General features: G+C 35.0%; 1 long non-coding RNA gene across 1 annotated transcript; it reads left to right on the top strand.

Moving 5' to 3' along the window:
• The first annotated feature begins 856 nt into the window (after positions 1–856).
• Positions 857–11,581, top strand: LOC119866889. Its single transcript, XR_005369185.1, has 3 exons — positions 857–2,303; positions 4,675–4,936; positions 8,492–11,581. It is a non-coding gene; the product is annotated as an uncharacterized LOC119866889 (long non-coding RNA).
• The last annotated feature ends 1,355 nt before the right edge of the window (positions 11,582–12,936 follow it).

Raw genomic sequence — 12,936 nt, 5'->3', positions numbered from 1 at the left:
TTACTGACTCTTCAGCAGCATTTGACACCATTTTCACAATGTCCTCCTGAAAATACTTTTCCCTTCTGTTTATAGGACACCTCACTCACCTAGGTTTTCCCTGTGGTCATGTGCCCCTCTTGCTAGTGTTTTCTCATCTCCACAATCCATAATTCTCTCAGTGTCCAGGATTTAGAACTCAATCCTTGACATTCTAATTGTCTACACTCCCTTTCTAGGTGCCATTATCCAATCCCATAGTACTAGCAAGATCTAAAACATATCTGGAGGCTTAAGCCCCCAAACGTCTATCTTTGATGTATAATTTCCCCCCTTACTTACAGACTTGTATCCTATCGACATTGCTTCTTCAATTATAGTAACTGAAAAGAAAAAAAAGATACAATGCTTACTGTGTTCCTGACACTCTTCTTAGCATTTTAAATGTATTAACTCATTAAATTCTCACAACAACCTTATGAGGTAGATAGTGTTATTTTTACTTTTCAGCTAGGAAAACTGAATCAGAGAGAGAAAAAAAAGATACAATGCTTACTGTGTTCCTGACACTCTTCTTAGCATTTTAAATGTATTAACTCATTAAATTCTCACAACAACCTTATGAGGTAGATAGTGTTATTTTTACTTTTCAGCTAGGAAAACTGAATCAGAGAGAGATTAAGTGATTTACATAAGGCCATACAACCAGTAATGCTCTCAGAAGATACACTGTCATCCCCTATAATGTGCTACACCTTTTCTCAAATTAGATAGTTAAACAGCATCCCTCAAGTGGGGAGACATCACCCTTGTCAGGAATTTACCTGAGAGAGCCTAACTGGTAGTTAGCCTTAAACATCACCTGAGCATGGAGAAAACTGTATGAAAACTTTTTCCTGATTTTTTTTCCTCCTCTCTGCTTCAACTCTGACTAAGCTCTGACTATTCTATCACAGGAGATGTGATAGAATAAAGAGAACCTGAGACTAAGCCCCCAGTATTCCTTCTAGACACACACATGTACACACACACATTCACTGCACACTTCTCACATTCAGCAAGCCAAATTGGGAAGGAGTAGGATGCTAGACAGGAGAAACCCTAATTTTAATGAAGTTCAGAGCTGGTTTTTCAAACACAGTCATTGACACATCAATTTTGAACTAAGAATATTATTATAACTGAGATTACTAAAAGAGTTACCATTTGGAATAATACTCAGCTAAATTATGGATGCTTTGTAAGATGTTAGTCAAGGGCAAATAAATAGTTGGTAGTAGAGAGAAAAGAGGAGAGGAGCAGAGAAAATCATAGTGGTTGTTTTCTTTTGTTATCTATGAGGCCTGCTTTTTCAGCATTTGGGTCCCATATTCCCCTGCACAATCATGGAATTTTCATTTTTTTTATGAAAATTGTTTCAAAATTCCGGGATGCAGTCTATAAACTGCATGTAGTGTACATCACAGACATCCTAATTTTCCTAACTAGGAAAATTTTTCCTAGTTAGGAAAATTTTTCCTAATTTTCCTAGTTTTTCTAATTCCTTAAACAATACCATTTAAACAAAATTATGCGAAGTTTTCTAATACAGAATAACCTGCCTGGGACTTCTGGAAGATGGCATGATATGATGATTTGTTTATTTATTTACTTTTATTTTTTTTTAAATCACTTTATACACCACTTCCTATAGCTAGCAGTGTGGGAAAGGTGAATAGGTCTAAAGTTATTTTCTTCTCTGTTTCAGCATTTTTGAAAGGCACAAAAGGAAATAAGACCAATCCAGAAGTTTATGATTTCTCTCCAATTTTTCCTTTTTCCCACATGAGCCTAGCCTGGAAGTGCACAGACACACTAGGGCATTATCCCACTGTGTGGGAGAAACATCTGCAGAGTGCGCCATGGACCACCAGACTTGGAGCAAGAAAGAAGTATGTGGGGGCGGAGGCGGCAGACAATAAAAGAAAAACTAGGCGCTGGTTGGGCCCAAACATTCAACAGAATCGCCTAACCTTCAGGTTACCTTTAGTGTTATATAAGACGTCTAAAGAGCAATAACATTCATATGAAAAACATTTTTTTAAATGGTGGTGAAATAGAATTCATAGCATACCCTTCAAAAAAATTTTTTTTCTGCGAGTCTGGGAAATGTTAGCATTCTGCTTTACACATCACCCTCTAGAGAGCCCAAGCTGGGTGGTTTTCATGTGCTCCTTTCTCCTCTTCCCTTGCAGCCACTTACTAAGGTGGCCATGCAAAAGCCCAGGAGCTACAGGCCTCAGCTCAAACCAGAAGGAAGCACAGTGAAGACAGATGAATTCTGAGTAAGTTTGTTGTAAAACATCAGGGGCAAAAGGGCTCTGGAAATGCAAATGATTATCATTAGAAAGTAATATGTGACTACTGAAGAAACATTTGAAAGAATAATGTGGTTTCGCAAAACAATCCTACAATCTGCATTCAATCAAAACTGACCAAAAATGCTTGCAATGGTTCTTTGTACTGTTGGGAGCCAAATGCTTTCTGGAACTCGTGAAGCAAGTTTTACCAAGTGGCACATTACCAACAGAATATTAGTGAAACAATAACCAGCCTTAGAGTTGACTTTTCCAATAAAAGGGAGACTCTCCAATCGTGATGGCCAAGGTATTGAGAGTGACAAGAATATTGATATACCTGTAAATGCTCACAGATGAGATTTGTGCATGGGTTTTAAGTCTACAGCATGTGTGACTGGACATCTTGCCCACCAAATAGCTTATGCATGAGGAAAATTAGAATTCAGTATGCAGAGTTTTGAAAATCATATGGGGCAGAGCTATACTTAGAAGATTAGACTGGAAGAACACATACCACAGACTGGTGGGACCTGCTTAATTAATTTTGATTTTGAGCCAACTTAATAAATCTCTTTAAGTGCAGTGGTATTGAAATTCTATTAATCTTATTCTCATAGAAAACAAGACATATATTCTTTCTAGATTGTGGTTTTCACTATTCATCCTTAGTTCAGAGCCTAAGTGAACAAGCTTTTTGGGCTCTAATCCTGAAAAAGAAATCTCTAGCCCTGGCTATGATTAAGTCTCAGACAAATTATCTGCCCTCACCCCTCCCGGTTCACACCTGGCATACACAAGAAGTGCAGTCTCCTTGGGATGCAGACTGGCAGTCAGAGGGCAGAAGCCCCGCTGTCTTTCATAAAAGAAATGCTTATCCTGGGGCCATATATCATATATAGCCAAAGTGCATGGCTTAGGAGATGTCAAGCACATGCAGAAATCCTAGGCTTCATTCATCCACCTACTGAAAACAGAAATATATTCATCAGTAGTTTCTTTTTTTTTTTTCAAGAAAATACCATAAAGTTAAGATGAAGTTGAGACCTGTGAGTTTACTGCCAAAAAACAGACAAACTGAAAGACCTAAGATTTTCTAACTTAAATATATCATGCCTTTCCATTTCTATTTATTTTTCTAAGAGAGAGTCTGATAAAATTAGTTAATATCAATACTCAACTAAAAGGGCGCATTGAAGAAGAATAGTAAATATGGTGATGAACTCTTTGAACATGACAAAGTAGTTTGTATTATCAAATGAATATAAAAGAAAAATGTTATGAATTTAAATCTTATAGAAATATTTTTCTTCTACATTCTGGGGAGGTTTTATTTTACTATATAATGACAGTACTACATGTATAAAATACACTCACACAATAAAATAATTTGCTTATAACTTTCAGGATTCCCTTAAATAATCTTTGTTTCCTCCCTTCCTACCTAGTCCCCTTCTTTTTCTTTCTTTTCCTTTCTCCTAAGAGAAATGTCATTTTATTTCTTTAACTATTTGAAAATTAAGATTCAAATGAGCATCCAGGGGATGCCTAGGTGGCTCAGCGGTTGAGGTCTGCCTTTGACTCAAGGTGTGGTTCCACGGTCCCGGGATGGAGTCCCACGTTGGGCTCCCTGCATGGAGTTTGCTTCTCCCTCTGCCTGTGTCTCTGCCTCTCTCTCTCTCTCTCTCTCTCTCTCTCTCTGTGTGTGTGTGTGTGTGTCTCTCATGAATAAATAAATAAAAATTCTTAAAAAAAATAAATGAGCATCCAGGTATCAGAAATACAGATTAAGTATAAATAATTGTCAAAATATTCAGATTGGTGGTTATGAGATAAAATTAAAGACTGTTTCCCCAGGAGATATTATATTTAACATTTTTAAAAATTTATTAAAACATGCTGTTTTCTGCCTAATTAAAATGTGCTTAACAATCACATTATAGAAAACTGTACTTGCAAAGGGGGGCAATTATCTAATTTTATGAGTTTAATACACTGAAATTATTAATGTCTCAATGTTGTCTTTGTTGAGCCCCTCAGGGCATTAGAGAGAATTGGTTTCATAGAGTTTTTCTTTGAATACCACTACCCGAGGCTAAATGGCCTAATTCATTCTAACGTTACTGCAATTTGGCTCCCAAACGTAGAGGCGACATGTTATCGATTTCTCGGCTGGTGTATTAACTCACTGAATCTTCAGATTGTCCCTACTGAGTAGTAGTATCTTCATTTTCTGAGGAAAGTGAGCCTTCGAGACAGTAAGCAACTTGCTAAAAGTGGTTAAACAGCAGAATCTGATACCTAAGAGTGTTCTAATCTAAAATTTGGTATATTGCCTCTTCTTTCACTGAACTAAAAGCCAGGAACAAAATCTAGACAAATGAAGGTATCTAAGTGAAGATGGTATTGATAAAGTAATCAGCTTTTTCAAGAAAAGTGGCTCATCTAAAGCATGAAATAAGCATTTTACAATATTGGAAATTGAATCATCAGAATATCATGACAGCTAATAAAGAAAATGAACACTTGCCAACTTCAAACACCTGGTCTGCTGTTCTCATTCACCCTGCAGAATGGATGGACACTATGAGACCCATTTACTTGGATCTACTTCCAACTGGGTGAGTTTTGGATATGAAATAATCTATTTTCTCTGAAGTCAGGAAGAAACACAGGAAATATATAAAGAGGATAGAATACACATCTAAAGGCAGAACCTGGGATCCCTGGGTGGCGCAGTGGTTTAGCGCCTGCCTTTGGCCCAGGGCACGATCCTGGAGACCCGGGATCGAATCCCACGTCAGGCTCCCGGTGCATGGAGCCTGCTTCTCCCTCTGCCTGTGTTTCTGCCTCTCCCTCTGCCTGTGTCTCTGCCTCTCTCTCTCTGTGTGACTATCACAAATAAATAAAAATTAAAAAAAAAAAAAAAAAAAATAAAGGCAGAACCTGCCTCAATTGCTAATATATGTCTTCATGATAAAAAAATGTTAACATATTTAAACTAAAGAAATATATTCTCCAATATGTATTTTTATTGTGGTAAAATATGTATGATATAAATTGCCCATTTTATGCTTTTTTAGTGTGTAGTTCAATAGCATTATATATGTTCACATTGTTGTGTAACTATCACCACCACCCATCTCCAGAACTTTTCACCTTCCAAAAGTGAAACTATGTACTCATTAAACACTGACTTTCCACTCCTCCTCTCCCTCCATTTCTTGGGAATTACCATTCTACTTTCTGTTTCTATGATTTTGAGTACTCCAGATATCTCATAGAAGTGGAATCATACTGTATCACCATTTTGATGAGCTTATTTCATTTAGCATTATGTTTTCAAAATCCATCCAAGCTACAGTATTTGTTAGAATCTCCTACTCTTTTAAAGCTGGATATTCCACTATACATATATATATAGTTATGTATATATAATAATTATAATATATATATATTTTTTTATCCTTTCATCCATTTGGTTTGCTTCCACCTTTTGGCCATTATGAAAATGCTACTATGAAGATAAAAACAATGTATATCTTTATCTATAAGTTTTAACTAAACACCCTCAGAAGTTTCGGACATCCCTGGATCCTACAGTATTCACTTTGACAAACTTTCCAGTTTATTTTCTTAGGAGCCGCATCTACTAAACTAAATAAAGCAAATCAAACAGAACTATTTACATGAAAAAAAATAGAATTCCAAATGCCTGTAATTTCATTTTAGAGTGAATATTAAAACTATAGAAAAATTAAAGGAGAATTCCAATTTAAAATTATATAGTGAAACTGTAAGTCTATCTCCCTCCCTCCTAAAATCTAAGAATCTAAAAATAGATTTTTATCTATTACATCAGGAGTAATGGAATAAAGTATGTATCTACAAACAAAGAAGGGAATAGGAATGGAGGGATTAGAAAGCCAGAAAGTCAATTCATGGATGAATGACTGATAAAATAATACAACATTGGGCCCAGTGAAGACTATAGATAGTGAGGGGCTCTAGCTAAGGGGGAGATAGGTTTGTCTCTAAAGAATCTCTACAAATAGAAGTGGAAAGTAGGAATGAAATATCAATATTGAAATAATAATTAATTGAAATTTTATGTTGAAGACTTCTCTGCATTTAGCATGAAATGCCAAGAGTGAGGTGATACCATCCCAGAGAAGAAAAAGGAGAATTTTTCTCTAATATACTCTGAACAATTTAGGAGTTAGTACCTAGAACAAAGCCTCTTTCTTTTTAGCATTTAACGGCTCCAAAATATAATACAATGCTCCTTGGTTGCCTAAAAGCTAAGAGAGTCAAGAATCTCTACTTATATACAAGGTACATACAGTCATTGTTACTACAGTCTCTTTCTCAGATGAGAAGAGGCACCAAGAAACACCAGATATACGGGGAAAGTCAGCAAAACAAAAAGGAAACAATAACATAAAAACAGAAACAGAAAAAAAGCAATAACAAAGATCTGTAATCAGATATATCATCATGAAGTTCACATGCACATGTAGCAGTATTCTGGTGGAAGAGAGGCCTCTCTCTATATACCTTCAATGTCTGAGGGAAAAGAAAGTTTAACCTAGAATCCTAAATCAGCCAATGTATCAATGAAGTGGATACACAGAATAAAGGCACTGGCGGCATACCATGCCTCAGAAAAGCTTTCATAGGAAAATTTCTCTCAGAGAATTATTTGATGAAGCGTTCTGACAAAACAAGAGATAAACAGAGAAAGAAAATGGTGGTCCAGGAAACAGTTTCAGCTCCTCCAAGAAAATAATGAGAGGATTTCCCAGGATAAAGCTAGCAACCACGAAGAGAATGGTACAGGAAAGACGTTGGGTGAGTAAGGAGGGATGAGGGGAGTGGAATAAAACTGACACTATGATTAAGAACTTGGGAATAATTGAGGATTGAGGGTATAGAGATGAAAATTAACTTTAATTTGTGTCCCAAATGTTTATTTGGAGAGGCATCAATACTGGACCCATAAAAGGAAGTATCATAATATAGTTAAAAAGTCTGTTTAGGGTTTTACTTCTTAGAATGGTTCTTAAAAATGGCGGATGATAGCTGTTGAATGTGCATATCATTAACCTTAAAATTATAAAACTGAAGGTTCAGAAGACAAGTAGGAAGGTGGATTGGGATAGAGAAAAGTGGAAAGATTGGTGGAAACTCTAATATCTTCTGTTTTACAGAGAGGGGTCAAGAGATGCTATTTATGGATAAAAAATAGATTTTTAAGAAAGTCTTCTGAAACATAGGAGTAGAGAGATGTAGCAGGGAATAGATGTGAGCCAATTACTTTCTTATCATAAGAAATAAGTAGACAATGTTTACATTTTGGGAATAAATAAAAAAAAAATGTTGTAAAAGAGGATTTAAAGACCAGGTAAGCATCAGTTGAACCCAAACCAGAAAACAAAGATTTACTTTGGAATGAATAGAACTGTTGGTAGGCTGGGAGAGCACTGTTTATTTTCATTATTTTTTATTATTTTTATTATTATATAATCCTTCTTACAGTTTTTGACTTTGTTTAAAAAAATGTGAATATATATTTTTAATTTTATGTAAGTACTTAATTTAAAAGAAAGTAAATACTAGGGTGAAGGGATTTGTGCAAAAAAAAACTACAAACAACACCTTTTCTTCACTTTTTATTAACTCAGATATTACCTTTTTTATGTTTGATCTTTTTTGGTCATGTTTCACGTACACAAACCTCATCTCATTAAAAGCAATGCCCTTATGCCCATTAATCTCTAAAATTTTGGAGAGAGCTGATGGATTTCCTAATTGGCAAAAATACTCTAGATCCAACAAAAAAAATGGTTGTAAATCATTGGTTTTTTCCCTTTGGGAACATTCGATCTGCATCATTTTTTAGTGTTTATGAAGCGCTTTATCAATACCTTCACAATAAATCTAATTGATGAGGCAAGTATGTGACATCCAGTTTCGAGATATTAAAAGACATGTCTAGGTCATATCGTTGATGAGTGACAAGTAATAAGAGCCCACATCTTTCTGACTGAGGCAAAAAAGTCAAGCAAAAGTGCTCAAACCTATGTGTATGAATGTGTATCCTGAAAATCCTATCAGAAAACTGTCATTTCAGTATCACTAAAACTGCTTTCCTACTGTGCTTTCTCTTTTTACAGAACAGGAATAGCAACATGTGCTCTCTACGTTCCTACATTGTGCAAAGGGTCCTTTCTGATCATAAGAAGGAAACATTCTTTCATATGTTCGGTTCTCAACCTGAAAATTTTGCACATTTACATACTTATGGGCAAAACTGAATCTGGTACAGATCAGAAACTTGCATATGGTTTGTCTCGTAGTCCATCTGGGTTTCAGTCCTCATCCTCATGCAAAAGAGCAAAGCCTGAAGGAACAAGATGATGGACTTCTTTTTGATGGCTCAACCACAGCAAAAGGACATGTAAACAATAGAATGTATGAGATTTTTTTTTTCATTTCTCTCTTGATCACATAAGTAGCTGTAAGTACTAAAGTAGGCAATGAGATAAAGGTAAATTTAGATTGCTATAATGTAATAAATGGAAATGCCAGGCATGTCATGAATTGTGTTAACCGTTTCTCCCAACACCATTACATGTTAGGACTCCATGCATACTGACAATATAGGATTAAATACAAATTTCAGAATGAATCTTTCCTATTTTTAACATAATTCCCAATTCCCAATTCTCTCCAAACCCAAATCCTATATGTTATTGGTGGATTAATTTGCAAGCTCTGTTAACTAATATTTCTTCTACACATGATGCTTTATTTAAAGTTCTACAATAATGAAAATGGAGTGGATAAAAAGGACTACTCATTATTATTTTTAAAAAATATATTATAGATTTCAAAAATCAAAATGCCACATGAACAAAGGTAAACGTTTTTGAACATAAAATCATTTTCAAATTAACAGTAGGAAATGGAAACTCAAGATGGAGGTTAGGTCTTATACAGAGAAGAGGCAGAGTAACAGAACCACAAAGAAATAAAGGCACTAGGGACTATTTTGAAAACAGTCAGATGTTTCCTTATTGTTTCATTCCTTTTCAAGCACCATAATCCCCAAAATACTAATCACATGAACTCCTCCCACCCAAAAAATAATAATCATTCCGTGTTTAAAAACTACTGTCCCTTGTTGGACTGCTTAGACCAGCTATAGCAATTCTAATTACATGAAGCTGGAAAGAAGGGGGGAAAATTCTCCTTTGTGCTGCAAGACAGTCATATTAAACAACTATCTCTTTTCTTTTTTGATACTGACATCTATTGGAAAACAGGAGAATATGTGTATGTTGTTTTTTGAAATCAAATAAAAACCAATTAAATTTAAGATCTCCATTTAAATTAAAAATTAAGAATGTATAATAGATTGACATTTTAATTATACCATTCTCTAACTGTCCTAAAACACAATTATATGAGTTTTCGATCACATAGACCTCTTTTAAAGCCAGTAGCTGTTATTGCAAATATAATTATATATCCTTTAAAACTCATGCACTCTAGGTAATGTGCTCATGATTCAAAATAACAATTGAACATTAGCTAGTGAAAGAAAAAGAGTCAAGTTTGATTTAAGCTCAAGTGTTCTCCTCAATTCTCTGAAGATTTTTCTTTCTACCATTATGAATTGATAACGTAAAGAAAAGACAGTTATTTGAAATACTTTGATTGATTCAATTCTATCCTTTTAAAAAATATTTGGGGAATAATTTAACTAAGGTTTTCCAAATCTGTTTGGCACTTAGGCAAAAATATATATGACAATAAAGCATGTATGCTAATTGTGTAACTAGTACCTAAATCTCTCTTCAAATTAAGTAGATCTACTTACTAAACCTACATGGAGTATTTCATGTCCAAAGAAACTCTCAGACTTTCATGGAGATACAGAACACACAACCTGTTTGATAAAACAGCCTGTGAAGTGTACATTGAGCTTGGTTACAGACTTTACCAAATATCTCACTATTTTTCTTTGAGCTTTTACCAATATAAGAAAAGCAAGAATATGATGGAGAAAAGTATTTTTCCTAAAATTTAACTTCTAAAATGTCAGTGCTTGTTTTTTTTACAAAAATTATAAAATACATAATTGTGATACAAATGCAAGTAATATGTAGAATAAGAAGTGATAATTCCCCCCTTGCCCTCACTTACTATTATTACTCTCCACCTCCTCTCAGGTAAAAAATGTTAACTTTAATAAATTTTAAAATTTTGAAAAGGAAGTAAGAATCCCCTAACTGCTACTACTGAGGAACACTTAACCTCAATATTTTATGAACATCATTTCAGACTTCTCACATTTATAAAGTAAGATATGAATAAGAAAGATAAAATGTGACCATACTCTTCACATTATTTTACATTGGAAATGTATTAAAGTTAACATGAAATTCACAGAATTAAAATAAATTGAAATAAAGCCAAAGGAGTCATTGAACTTTAGATAAATGTTTCTTTACATTAAAAATATTAATTCCTAAAGGTAGATCCCACTAAACATGACAGGAAATATATGGAGATAATATAAAAGAAATATAAATAAAAACATAATTTCCTTATATTACATTTTCAAATTTATAGTGCCTATTGGCTCTTTGCTGTGCAAAATAAAGGGTTCTGTAACTTAACTCCCAACTCCCTTTTCAATCTTTATTCCATTTTTTAGCCTTATTAATTAGTTGTACATAGTTATGTTTCTATAATTGTAAGCACTACAATTTAGAAGTTTTACTCTTATCTATTTTTATTTCATCTATATATTTTTATTATGTTATATTCACATTTCTTTGCCCACTGTATTCATAGTTTGCTTCTGAATCTATGGGTGATGATTTATGGGCCAGACATATAGCTTAATTTCAATTTGTGTTACAGGGAATAAATCTTACTCATATTGATATAAGAAATCAATGTGACTTTAAATTTTTTTAGAACCAATTCTATATGAAAGATCAAGAAATGGAACATTTATTCCGTAAAAATAGATGACATTATGGTCTTCCTATAAAATGGCATATGCCATGCTTTTTCTTTGGTTTTATTTGTTTTGTTGTTGTTGTTGTTTATTTTTATAAAAATCTATACAGGGGTATCGTTTCAACAGGCTCCTACATATTCTTGCCCTCTCCAGAGTGATATAAAGAACTTTATTCAATAGAATGAAAGTGAAAAAAAACAAAATTCAGTAAAAAAATTATAGATACATAGATGAGAGAAGAAAGAAAGAGAGAGAGGGAGGGAGGGACGGGAGGAAGGAAGAGAGGAAGGAAGGAAGGAAGGAAGGAAGGAAGGAAGGAAGGAAGGAAGGAAGGAAGGAAGGAAGGAAAGAAAGAAAGAAAGAAAGAAGATAGCCAAAGAGAAGCTATAAATACATATTTACCTCTTCAGCAGATGCAGTGATACATAATTATTTCAGAATCCCTTCTCTTTGAGACTTACCTCTCATCTAAGTTATTTATGTCTATCAGTTAGGATGGTAATATGTTTCAGATCTTACATCTTTACCAGATAGTGTTTATATCTGAATCCAAAGGAAAGGAAGACAACAGAAAACCACCCTCTTCCCCAGTATGTCATCTATCTGTTCCTCTCCACCCATTCTGGATTCTGGATAAGCATCATTCTTCTCTCCAGCCTATATGGAGGCAGTGAGATGATCATCTGGCTGAGTCCTCAAAGTCCATTTCTACTGGGACTGGGGATTGTGGAATGCTCCTGGATCTCTCACACTTAACGTTCAAAAAAAGAGTGTGTGGCTCAGTCAGTTAAACATCTGCCATAGGCTTGGGTCGTGATCCTGGAATCCCTGCATGCTGAGCAGGGAGCCTGCTTCTCCTTCTACCCATCACCCTGCTCCTGCTCTCTCTCTCTCTCTCTCTCTCTCTCAAATAACTAACTGGAAAAAAAAAAAAAAAAAGGAGGGCAGCCCAGGCGGCTCAGCGGTTTAGCGCCGCCTTCAGCCCAGGGTGTGATCCTGGAGTCCCGGATCGAGTCCCATGTCGGGCTCCCTGCATGGAGCCTGCTTCTCCCTCTGCCTGTGTCTCTGCCTTTCTCTCTCTCTCTCTCTCTCTCTCTCTCTCTCATAAATAAAATCTTTAAAAAAAAAAAAAAAAGGAGAATGTGTCCAGCCACCATTAGAAGTCCTGCTCTTCACTCCAACTAAGTCAAATGTATGGTTTTCTTTAGGTCTTGATGTTTTAGTCAAAGCACAATCAATGTATCTACCTCATTTTTTCCGAGGCATAAAAATGCCTATTGCAGTCTCACTCCTGGCACTTTCTATGGGACTAGAAGTAACTATGTCTTATCTTCAACCTGGCCTGAAATACTTTGAAAGAAACTTGAATTGGAATTGTTTAACCAACACATTTTTACCCACTGATACTCACTGAGACATACTTGATGTCTGGCATGTATCCACTATGGACAACTCCCTACCTCTGTCAGATTTTAGCAACCCTGTGCTCAAAAGGTAGCCATAAACACTTCCTACCTCCTCATTCCTGAGATATCCTCAGGGTTACAATGAAGACTATAGCTTAATTTAGTATATCTTGGTTAC

The sequence above is a fragment of the Canis lupus genome, chromosome 14 (genome assembly GCF_011100685.1).
Source record: "Canis lupus familiaris isolate Mischka breed German Shepherd chromosome 14, alternate assembly UU_Cfam_GSD_1.0, whole genome shotgun sequence".
In the NCBI taxonomy this organism is placed as follows: domain Eukaryota; kingdom Metazoa; phylum Chordata; class Mammalia; order Carnivora; family Canidae; genus Canis; species Canis lupus.
Note: the sequence above shows the minus strand (reverse complement) of the source record. Positions and strands in the feature narration are given on the sequence as shown.